Source organism: Aegilops tauschii, chromosome 5 (assembly GCF_002575655.3).
Source record: "Aegilops tauschii subsp. strangulata cultivar AL8/78 chromosome 5, Aet v6.0, whole genome shotgun sequence".
Taxonomy (NCBI): Eukaryota; Viridiplantae; Streptophyta; class Magnoliopsida; order Poales; family Poaceae; genus Aegilops; species Aegilops tauschii.
Genome location: NC_053039.3, coordinates 46218943 through 46231232, shown reverse-complemented (window position 1 = coordinate 46231232; position 12290 = coordinate 46218943). Strand labels below are relative to the sequence as shown.

Below are 12290 nucleotides of genomic sequence, written 5' to 3'. Positions count from 1 at the left end.
TGCACACGCGTCCACGGCGCCGGCCGTGTGTCCATGGCGACGCCAGCTCGGCCTCCTCCCCCTCTGCCTATATAAGGCCACTCGAGCCCCTCCCGAGCTCTCCATCGCCTCCCCCTCACTCCCAGAACCCCGCCCAGCCTCTCGCCCAAGCTCCAGAGCCCCTCCTCGCTGCTCCAGGCCGCCATGGCCGCCGCGGTGCTCCGGCTAAATTCGAGCGACCCAAGCATCCCCTCCCTCTCTCTCCACCACCACGTCTCCACCCACTCCCTGGCGCATCTCTCCCTTAGCTCAGTTCGTCAGTGGATCCACCATGGCCTCGGCTTCATCATCACCGACGCCGGCCGTCCGCCACGGCAAACGAGCTGTTGTTCCTGAGCTCCCCATCTTCTACAACCCCCGGGGTCGCCTCCGCCTCGTTCCCCTGCATCCGTGGATAGGTCGGGCGCCGCCTGCGGTGGTCGGTAGCGCCGGCAGGCCTCGTCAGGGCTGGCTCTGCCGTGGCCAGGCGCGGGCGAGAGGAAGGAGACGAAGGCCCCGACCCCCTCCCTGCCAGCTGGCCGTGGGCCCCGCGTGTCAGCCTCTGGGCATTGACCCAGCCCGGTCCAGTCAGCTAAGTGGACGCGTCTTTGCCAGAGTAGGTTTTCCCTTGAGCAAAGCGTACTTTGCCTCTGTTCTAGAGCAGAATACGTTTTCCTTGTACGAAAGTGTATTCTCTGTCTACTTCGGCTGAAAGTGCATTTTCCTTTGCAGAGAGCGTATTTTGCCCGAATGCGTTTTCAGTTTTCTCAGTCAGGGGCTTGTTTGCAGAAAACTTTTCACAGATAGGTCCTTGGCAGAAAAACAACTATAACTTTTTGCTCGCAACTCCAAATGAGGTGAATCCAAAGCCCACTTCTTCGTTTCGTCGAGCCCGTTCTGATGGAATCATTTTCACCATGTTTTGACATTCTGAAACTGACCATTTTCCCCCTGCCCTTATTCAGCCCCTTCCGAGAGAGTACGTTTTCCGGCGATCCTTTCCGCGAGTTTCTCGCACTTTCTCCCGGTGATTTCTTCCACCCCAGGCAAGCCACACCCTCCATTTGCATCACTATAATGCAGTGACATGGTTTAATCTATTTGAACTTGTTTAAAATATTGCTTTAGCTACATGACTTTGTGCATGGCATTTTCTCGGAGTATTAGGTTGATCTTGTTGTTGCCATGCTATTGTTTGGATTACTAGGATTTATGTTTGTAGTTGATGAGTATCATCTTTCCATTGGAGTATTAGTGGTTGGTATTATGATTATTTCCATGATGGTATCTGTTATTATATTTTGGAGTATTATTTTGGATATCATGCTCCCTTTGGATTATTAGTGGTTAGTATGGTTATTTTCATGATGCTAGTTGACGTTCTGTTGCTTGGAGTATTATTTTCGGAAATGATGTTTACATGTGGCTCTTCGCCGAATAGCTTTATTCTTGTTATTGGAGTAGTAGGATTATTGTTTTCGGATCCATCATGACAGTAGTGATGTGCTACCCTTGGAGTATTTTGAGATGATGATATTATGCTTGGATTATTTGTTGGATATTGCTATGACTTGGTGTTGGGGATCGTAGCAGAAATTTAAAATTTTCTACACATCACCAAGATCAATCTATGGAGTTTACTAGCAACGAGAGGGAAGGAGTGCATCTACATACCCTTGTAGATCGCGAGCGGAAGCGTTCAAGAGAATGAGGTTGATGGAGTCGTACTCGTCATGATCCAAATCACCGATGATCCTAGCGCCGAACGGACGGCACCTCCGCGTTCAACACACGTACGGTTGGGAGAGACGTCTCCTCCTTCTTGATCCAGCAAGGGGGAAGGAGAGGTTGATGGAGATCCAGCAGCACGACGGCGTGGTGGTGGAAGCAGCGGGGATCTCGGCAGGGCTTCGCCAAGCTCAGCGAGAGGGAGAGGTGTTACGGGGGGGAGAGGGAGGCGCCAGGGGCTTGGGTGCGCAGCCCTCCCTCCCCCCCTTTATATAGGGGCCCTGGGGGGCGCCGGCCCCTGGAGATCCCATCTCAAGGGGGGCGGCCAAGGGGGGGACTTGCCCCCCAAGTCAGGTGGGGCGCCCCCACCCCTAGGGTTTCCAACCCTAGGCGCAGGGGGAGGCCCATGGGGGGTGCACCAGCCCACCAGGGGCTGGTTCCCTTCCCACTTCAGCCCATGGGGCCCTCCGGGATAGGTGGCCCCACCCGGTGGACCCCCGGGACCCTTCCGGTGGTCCCGGTACAATACCGGTGACCCCCGAAACTTTCCCGGTGGCCGAAACTGGACTTCCTATATATAAATCTTTACCTCCGGACCATTCCGGAACTCCTCGTGATGTCCGGGATCTCATCCGGGACTCCGAACAACTTTCGGGTTACCGCATACTAATATCTCTACAACCCTAGCGTCACCGAACCTTAAGTGTGTAGACCCTATGGGTTCGGGAGACACGCATACATGACCGAGACGACTCTCCGGTCAATAACCAACAGCGGGATCTGGATACCCATGTTGGCTCCCACATGCTCCTCGATGATCTCATCGGATGAACCACGATGTCGAGGATTCAAGTAATCCCGTATACAATTCCCTTTGTCAATCGGTACGTTACTTGCCCGAGATTCGATCGTCGGTATCCCAATACCTCATTCAATCTCGTTACCGACAAGTCACTTTACTCGTACCGTAATGCATGATCCCGTGACCAATCACTTGGTCACATTGAGCTCATTATGATGATGCATTACCGAGTGGGCCCAGAGATACCTCTCCGTCATACGGAGTGACAAATCCTAGTCTCGATCTGTGCCAACCCAACAGACACTTTCGGAGATACCTGTAGTGCACCTTTATGGCCGCCCAGTTACGTTGTGACGTTTGGTACACCCAAAGCATTCCTACGGTATCCGGGAGTTGCACGATCTCATGGTCTAAGGAAATGATACTTGACATTAGAAAAGCTTCAGCAAACGAACTACACGATCTAGTGCTATGCTTAGGATTGGGTCTTGTCCATCACATCATTCTCCTAATGATGTGATCCCGTTATCAATGACATCCAATGTCCATGGTCAGGAAACCGTAACCATCTATTGATCAACAAGCTAGTCAACTAGAGGCTCACTAGGGACATGTTATGGTCTATGTGTTCGCACATGTATTACGATTTCCGGATAACACAATTATAGCATGAACAATAGACAATTATCATGAACAAGGAAATATAATAATAACTATTTTATTATTGCCTCTAGGGCATATTTCCAACACTTGGATTATAGTTTGATAGTTGATATCGGAGTATCAGTTACCACAGTTATATTTTTGGGGATAAATTCCGTCATTAAGTTGGTCAGGTGCCACCGAACCGGGCTTTCTCCAGTGCAACCACATTTGCCTTTATGGGAAGGCCCTAATGCGGTCTGTTGTCGTGCCTCTCGCTGGTACCTCCAACTAGGGAAGGTTATGGGCGTGCGGTACCCTGGCCCGGTAAGCAAACATAACCTTGTGTGCCCGTTGTTGTTGTTGTACCCGGGTTGTCCCTGTGTGGGACCGTTATTTTTTTGGCCACGATGGTGGTCGTTGGTGTCTTTGGTAGACACGGGGCCACCCAGGACTAGCCCAGTGGGGAGTGAGTCAGAGTGGCCGGGAGAGTGTCATGGCAGTAGATCGGTTTTGTCTGAACACCGTTGGTCCACCCGAATGGGAGTGCGAGGCCATGGGTTCCGTGGTGTGGGTACAGTGCGCTACCTCTGCAGAGTGTATTTAAATCTATCGATAGCCTCGTCCTCGGTCATGGGCATGGGTTCGTACTAGGTCACACCGTTGGATCAACACTCACATGACGGAATGACTTATAGGTGATATATATATATGTCGATATTTTGAGCGGTACAGAATTGTGACGCCCCTGATTCAATCGTACACTAATCATGCAAGCAAATGTGTACGATCAAGATCAGGGACTCACGGGAAGATATCACAACACAACTCTACAACATAAATAAGTCATGCAAGCATCATAATACAAGCCAGGGGCCTCGAGGGCTCGAATACAAGTGCTCGATCATAGACGAGTCAGCGGAAGCAACAATATCTGAGTACAGACATAATTTAAACAAGTTTGCCTTAAGAAGGCTAGCACAAACTGGGATACAGATCGAAAGAGGCGCAGGCCTCCTGCCTGGGATCCTCCTAACTACTCTTGGTCGTCGTCAGCGGGCTGCACATAGTAGTAGGCACCTCCGGGGAAGTAGGAGTCGTCGTCGACGGTGGCGTCTGGCTCCTGGGCTCCAGCATCTGGTTGCGACGACCAGGTAGAAAGGAAAGGGGGAAAAGAGGGGGAAAAGTAACCGTGAGTACTCATCCAAAGTACTCGCAAGGAAGGAGCTACACTACATATGCATGGGTATATGTGTAAAGGGCCATATCGGTGGACTGAACTGCAGAATGCCAGAATAAGAGGGGGATAGCTAATCCTGTCGAAGACTACGCTTCTGGCAGCCTTCATCTTGCAGCATGTAGAAGAGAGCAGATTGAAGTCCTCCAAGTAATATCGCATAGCATAATCCTACCCGGCGATCCCCTCGTCGTCGCCCTATTAGAGAGCGATCACCGGGTTATATTTGGCACTTGGAAGGGTGTGTTTTATTAAGTATCCAGTTCTAGTTGTCATAAGGTCAAGGTACAACTCCAGGTCGTCCTTTTACTGAGGGACACGGCTATTCGAATAGTTAAACTTCCCTGCAGGGGTGCACCACATAACCCAACACGCTCGATCCCATTTGGCAGGACACACTTTCCTGGGTCATGCCCGGCCTCGGAAGATCAACACAGCAGCCCCACCTAGGCTCAACAAAGAGGTCAGCACGCCGGTCTAAATCCTATGCGCGCAGGTGTCAGGGCCCATCGCCCATTGCACACCTGCACGTTGCGTACGCGGCCAGAAGCAGACCTTGCCCCCTTAATACAAGCGCAAGCTTACGGTCCAATGCGGCGCGCACCACTCAGTCGCTGACGTCAAAAAGAGCTTTGGCTGATACCACGACGCCGAGTGCCCATAACCGTTCCCGCGTAGTTGGTTAGTGCGTATAGACCAAATGGCCAGACTCATATCAAATACCAAGATCTCGTTAAGCGTGTTAAGTATCCACGAACGCCGACCAGGGCCAGGCCCACCTCTCTCCTAGGTGGTCTCAACCTGCCCTGTCGCTCCGCCACAAAGTAACAGCCGGGGGCCGTCAGGAACCCAGGCCCACCTCTACCGGGATGGAGCCACCTGTCCTTTCAGCCCCCTCATCAGAATCACTTGCGGGTACTCAACGAGCTGACCCGACTTTAGTCACCACATTTGTCATGTATATAAAGTATATAGTATATACCCGTGATCACCTCCCTAGTGATCACGGCCCGATAGTATAGCATGGCAGACGGACAAGAATGTAGGGCCACTGATGGAACACTAGCATCCTATACTAAGCATGTAGGAATGCAGGTAAGGTAACAACAGTAGTAGCAAGGATAGGCTATGCATCAGGATAGGTTTAACGGAAAGCAGTAACATGCTACACTACTCTAATGCAAGCAGTAGAGAGTAGAGTCGGCGATATCTGGTGATCAAGGGGGGGGGGGGGGGGGCTTGCCTGGTTGCTCTGGCAAGAAGGAAGGGTCGTCAACACCGTAGTGGAACTGGGGGTCGCCGGCAGTCTCGGGGTCTATCGGAAAGAAGTAACGGAGGGGGAACACAATAAATAACAGAGCAATCAAAGCATCACAAAGTGTAACATGGCATTACGTGGTGCTAGAGGTGACCTAACGTAGTAGTAGGTGCTACTGGCGAAGGGGGAAAACATCCGGGAAAGTATTCCCGGTGTTTGACGTTTTCAGACAGACGAAAAGGAGGTGGATTGTTGCATGTTCGCCATGCTAGGGACGCGTGGTGAACGAACGGACTGCGTCTCCGGATTCGTCTCGTCGTACTGAGCAACTTTCATGTACAAAGTATTTTCATCCGAGTTACGAATTATTTTATATTAATTTCCAAAGTTAGTAATGATTTTCTGGAATTTCTGTAATTGTTTTAATTTGAATTTAAGCTATGTGTACCAAGTTTCACTCTAGCCCGCAGAGGATGACATGTGGACCTAAGTCAAAGTCAACACAGTCAAATTGACTGGTCAACAGGGTCAATGGGACCCGACTGTCAGTGTCACATGTGTTAACAGATTGTTTAATTCAGTTTAATTAGCAGTGGGACCCCACTGTTAGAGACTCTAGTTAAATAAACTTTAATTAAATTATTTTAGTTAGCAGTAGGACTTGCATGTAATAAGCACTTGTCATAATAATGGTGATTTAACAGGGGAGGCCCCGCATGCCATTTGCACATTAGACTACTTAGGAATTAATCTAACCTACCTAATCTGATGCTAACCAGAGATGGCCATAGGCAAACCCATGCCCCATGGCTGGGCACGCACAGGAGCTCAAGCGGCCATGGCCTACAGCGGCAACAACAACTAGCAAGCAGCAGTGTAGTAGCAATCAGCAGCATTAGCAAAGAGCAGCAACAACGGGAAAAGCAGAAGTAGCCGGCAGCAGCAGCGTGCACAGGGGGGCGTGGTCAAGGCCCGGCCAGGACGCAAGCGAGAGCAAGCCGCGAGCGGCGACGCCGCGCGTGGGCTAGGCGTGGCCCAGGCGCGCCGGCTGTGGGTGAGGCGCGGTAGAGCAGAGCGCGGCCAGGGGGAACAGCGCAGTCGCTCGGTTGGCCGCGGCGATGCGAGCGACGCAGTGGGCGCCGACGATGGTGGACGGGCGTGGTGCGGTGAACGACAGAGAGAGGGGAAAAATAGGGATCGAGGGCGCGCTCACCCCCGTTGCAGGGGAACACTGGCGAGGCGTGGAGGAGTCCATCGTGGCAGGAGGGTCGGTGGAGGCTGGCGCGGGCGTCGCGCGGAAGGAGTCGATGGCGTTCGCTGGCATGCTTCGGTGGCCAACGACCTGGGGGCCGCCGGTGACAAGGGGGTGGACGTGCAGCTCAGGCGAGCACACGCGCGCGCCAGCAGGCAACGGCCACGGTGGGGCGCGGACATCTAGGCGGTGGCGCGAGGACAGCGGGAGGAGCTGCGAGGCGGCACGGCAGAGCGAGCATGAAGGGGGGATCAAGCAAGAGCGCGAGCGCTTCCCCCTGTGAGTGGCGGCGCAAGGAGGAAAGAGGTAAGGAGCGAGGGGATCGGGAGAGATGGGGATCGATCAGGAGGCTGGGCTCATGATCGACTAGGGTTAAGGGGGATTTAGGTGGGCTTTGGGCCGTCCATGGTGGCTTGTTGGCCGGCTGGTCCAATTGGACCGGGGGTGGGGGTTTTATCTTTTTCATTTTCGTTTTTCTTTTAATTTTCAATTTCTTTATGTTTATTTAATCTTTCAAATTGTTTTAGTTTTGTAAAACATATAGTTAGCACCTAAATTAGTAATAGTAGTTATATCACTGCCACAATTATTTTTGTAGTTATAAAAAGTGGTTTGCAACAATTTAATCAGTTAAGAGACGTTTAAATAATTGTTTCATCTACTCTTTTACTTATCTTAAGAGCATTTAATTATTTTATAAAGGTGTGGTTTCTTCACCACAATTAACTTTGCATTATTTGGCACAACCCGGACATTTTAGTTTTAATATTTGAAAATCCTTACCATTTGACTTGTTTTTGACTTTTGATTTCGAACGGGATTGAATCATCGTGAGTTTAACAATAGTAATCGCGGTGACGTGCCATCATTAACCAGGAATTATTGTAGCTTAACTATCCGGGCGTCACAATTCTCCTCCACTATAAGAAATCTCGTCCCGAGATTTAGGAGGGGAGTAAGGGGGAAGGGATTGGGTTACGAAAAATCTAACGGATCTTCTCGGTCTTGGTTGCTCTTCTCGAACAGGTCGATCCATTACATTGACGTCTTCATTTCTCTGCTTCAGGTCATCATGGTGAAGTCGTCCTTTTCTTCGGGAACTCCAACGTACTTACGAATAGGTAAGGGGCAGCTCAGCTACGACAGAATGCTTTTGAGGGAAATAATCTGGGGTTAACCTATGAAATGAGCATAAGATTATCTCTCGAGTTGAACATATAAAATACATCGAGAGTAAGGTACGAAGGTACAATAAGAGGTTCCAAGCGGATAGATAGTTGCTCGAAGTCTGAACCAGAGTGAGAAAGAGGTTCAGAGCAGCGGGAGTAAGTATTGCGTCTAACACCAGAATAGAGCACTAGGAAGGTGGCCCATGAATTAAATACGAAGCCAAGCGTGGGGAAAAACCATGAGAAACAGGGTTGTACAGGAGAGTCAGGTTTCGATCCTGTGGAACTGTGGGTTATGGGCCCACCATGTGGGTTAAAAGTAGAAAGGGGGCTGACATCTTGCACGGTCATGATAGTAAGGCATGTCAAAGGATAGTCTGCCAGTTATGTTGGCAACAACATTGGTACCAAGGGCGAGGGACGAAGAGAACCATTTTCCTGCTCGTTGAATGAGGAGGACCAATAGGCAAAGTTCTCATCCATCAGTGGCTACCAGAATGTTATCAACCGTAGTAACAGGGTCTTACTAACAAGGTTGTACACCAAGGTGTTTACATAAGCAGGGAAATATTACTACTTATATCATATAGATCACCAGAAAGGTTAAACAAAACAATCGAAAGGAAAATTTTTTATCAGATGTAATCAGAACAATGGAAAGAAAAATGTGTTTAAACACATATTTCAGGGGTATATCCTTCCCAAGGACAAGCAGAGCATGATATCCATGACATGATATAATGTAGAAAACTCTTTAGGTAAGGGGAGAGAAATTTCATGACATTACCCATACAACGGTGTTTGGATAATTGATAAGGAAATTTTTGCATTGTGCTTCAAATGCTCTTATTGAAGATCGGAGTACCACAGACATGCTTCGAGATAGCATTGATATGGTCTTCAAGCAAGGTCGGACTTTGGATACACAAAGGATCCATCAGGAACAACTTATAGAATAAGTCTCACAATTTCCTCCAGGAAGAATGGTTATCCTTGCAAAAGGAATTGTAATGATAGGTCCTCCAGCCAGGGGGGTGCTAGGCATGACATCATGTTACCGGGTCACATAAAGACCAATGTTATAACTCTCGGAAATATGTCCCAACCATCATATCTGACCGAGATTCAGATCTGATTGGTGTTAGGATAACTCAGACTCGGGATGCCTGAGAAGAAAGGTGCAACACAAAGTGACGAGATGACATTGTAAAATTCTCAGGAAATGAACTATGGGAGCGGGTTCCTGAAATAATAGTTCATCGTTAAACCAAGGAGGGGAGGGGGGAGGTGGCTAATGGGCTCAGCGACAATGTATCGAGAATCCCAAATGGATGGATTTCCACAATAATGTGAACAAGAAGATGACACTTGTCAATTCAAATGATATAATGTTGTATGCTCGAGGAAAACATACACCATCAATCATTAGTTGAAAGGCCTAACCGAAATATGACCTTAGGCAGCAAGATCAATGTTAGAGTGACGATTCAATAACCAACAGTCTAAGGACGAATTGTCGATCGTTAACTTCAAAGCAATAGGGTTGCTAGAAGTTCAGAACTCAAGAAGCATCGTTAGCATATTGGTATCCCGGTTAAAAAAACAACACGGGGACCAAGGAAGAATGGTGATGGTGAGAAGTATCATCATACCGAGAATTGCTAAGAGTGGAGCAATCCCTACAACATTCTCGACATAACAGACAACAATACTTCAAGGCAGAGCACAACACTAGCTGGAGAGCAAGTTGTATTCATAATGTGGACAAGTTCGCGATGAAAGGAAGTCAAGGGTGTTGTCGATGATAATAAAAATCATCGAGGGCGAGGAGGGTATTTCTCATCATGAACACAGTTGACATCTCGGAAGAAGTTAAAGTGTTGAAGGTGATCTGACACATTTGCCGGGAGGTTTCAAGAGGATGCAATCAAAAAACAATGGCAACAAGCAAGGAAATGACGAAGTGGCAAGTTATAGGATCAATATATAAGATGCAAGCTTGGAACCAAGGTTGCCTTTCAAGACAAGCAACATGATGTTGAAAGCTCGACGTAAGCCGTGCTCACACACTCAAGAATTCGTGCACCAGAGAAGGACGAGGTAGCACAGTCAAAGATAGCAAGACCAGGATGCAGCCGATAGTCTAGGAATGACCAGATTTAGTTCAGAATTTCCTAGTAAAAATACTAGGGGTATTTGATTTGTAGTGCGGAATGATTTCACTAGTCGGTGTCCTCGGTTGACAACAACCCAGAACACATAGAGTGATTACGACAAGGAAAGACATTACTTCAACAAAGTTAGTAAGATGTGGTGCAATGGCGAGACATCTTCGAGGTACCAGGGGGTAATACTCGAAGGTAGAACATGATAGAAGTATCACCGGGTCATTGACCTATGAGAGTAGATACTTCAACATTGCCAAAAATAGACGAGGCACTGGAATGGATTCCCATCAGATATATTAGTTCAGGACAGCATGGTCGGAACCATAACTGTAAGGAATCAATTTCAAGAATACCGAAAGAATCATACAGCTGGATAATCATTTTGCAAGAAGCTTCCGAGACGGTCTACATCATTTTCATGGGCACGAACACAAAGTTCAAGGTCGACTCCCAGTTCTTTAATGCATATAATTTCATTCACCTCTCACTTTGATATAACTGTAGTGTTGGAATTTTATCTGGTAGAACACCGGAAGAGTATGACTTGTGAAAACTTTCGAGTTCTCACAGATTAGGGGAAGGCATAGGCTCAACCCATCGGGCATCTTAGTAACATATACCACAAGTCTCAAAAGTAAATACACAAGCTCGAAAGTAGAGCATGGTTGGCCAAGCAGAGGATACCATTTACCAACGAGACTATGTATAAGGGGAAGAACTCACAAGGTGATTGAATATGAAGGACACTGTCGGATGACAATCCAACAATGGATCGGGTGATCCACAACGGATCTGATGTGAGTATCGGTTCTCACTCAGAGGAAGAAAGAATGCAGAGGCATCAGATTCAAGAATCACCTGATTAGTCTGATCCTTAAATAGAAAGAAATTATGGTTTCCAAAATGAAGGATCAGAAGCAGACGCTCTGATCAAGGATGGATAAGTTGAAAACACTTAGTTGGACAATCAATAAAGGTTTGAATTGCCGAGAAACAACTCATGTCTGGAATGACGTCTGAGTCGGAAAGATAATTTTAAAAAGGATACCCTGATGCCTGCGTGCATACGCACCTAGAATCACTAGGCTCAAAATGACTAAGACAAGGGATGTTATCAAGGACTACTAGTCATATGGAATTAACCATAATGCAAGCAGGCAAGAATTTCTAGAATAACAGGCTGTAGAGGATTTTTGAAAGATCGAAAAGTATTTCGAAGACTTATGTGAAACACATGAACAACTGGGGATGAGCAGATACTTGGTAAGAGCGAGGAATTACCCGTAGGGGTAATCCTGTGGCAAAGAACTGCAAGGCAGTATCTCAAAGGATTTTCAAAACAATAGAGAGAATTCGGGGTATCTTGTAATAACAAGATCAACGGGAAATGATTGTATGAAGGACAAGTGTACGTGGTTATCCATAGGAGTTTATCAATGGAAGGGAATTGCAAAAGAGATGAACACAAGTTCTCGGGTTAACAGCGGAGAGTGTCTTCACGTGCAGCAGACGACCATCAGTAATAAGGGGCTCTCCGGGTGAAAGTGATAACGAGATCCTAATGTTAGATTTAGCAAAATTCATTTAACCCGAATAGAAGAGAGGTCAGAGTCCCAGAGTATAGGTCGAGGAATAAAAGATCCTAATACCACCCAATGGCGACGTGGGCCCGTAAGCTGCACGGCCATGTTAGTAAAAACTTTTTCAATGACTAGACTCAACTTCCGCCAAGGAGTTGGAAAGGGGGATTCCTACAGGCAGTCGGCTCTGATACCAACTTGTGACGCCCCCAATTCAATCGTACACTAATCATGCACGCAAATGTGTACGATCAAGATCAGGGACTCACGGGAAGATATCACAACACAACTCTACAACATAAATAAGTCATACAAGCATCATAATACAAGCCAGGGGCCTCGAGGGCTCGAATACAAGTGCTCGATCATAGACGAGTCAGCGGAAGCAACAATATTTGAGTACAGACATAAGTTAAACAAGTTTGCCTTAAGAAGG

The 12290-nt window shown here is 47.9% G+C and overlaps 1 long non-coding RNA gene across 1 annotated transcript; it reads right to left on the bottom strand.

The window, feature by feature from the left end:
• Positions 1-4007: 4007 nt before the first annotated feature.
• LOC141022296 (uncharacterized) lies at positions 4008-7180 on the bottom strand. The gene is made up of 2 exons (XR_012183585.1): positions 6899-7180; positions 4008-4327 (listed from the first exon to the last, which is right to left on the bottom strand). It is a non-coding gene; the product is annotated as an uncharacterized lncRNA (long non-coding RNA).
• Between the last annotated feature and the right edge of the window lie 5110 nt (positions 7181-12290).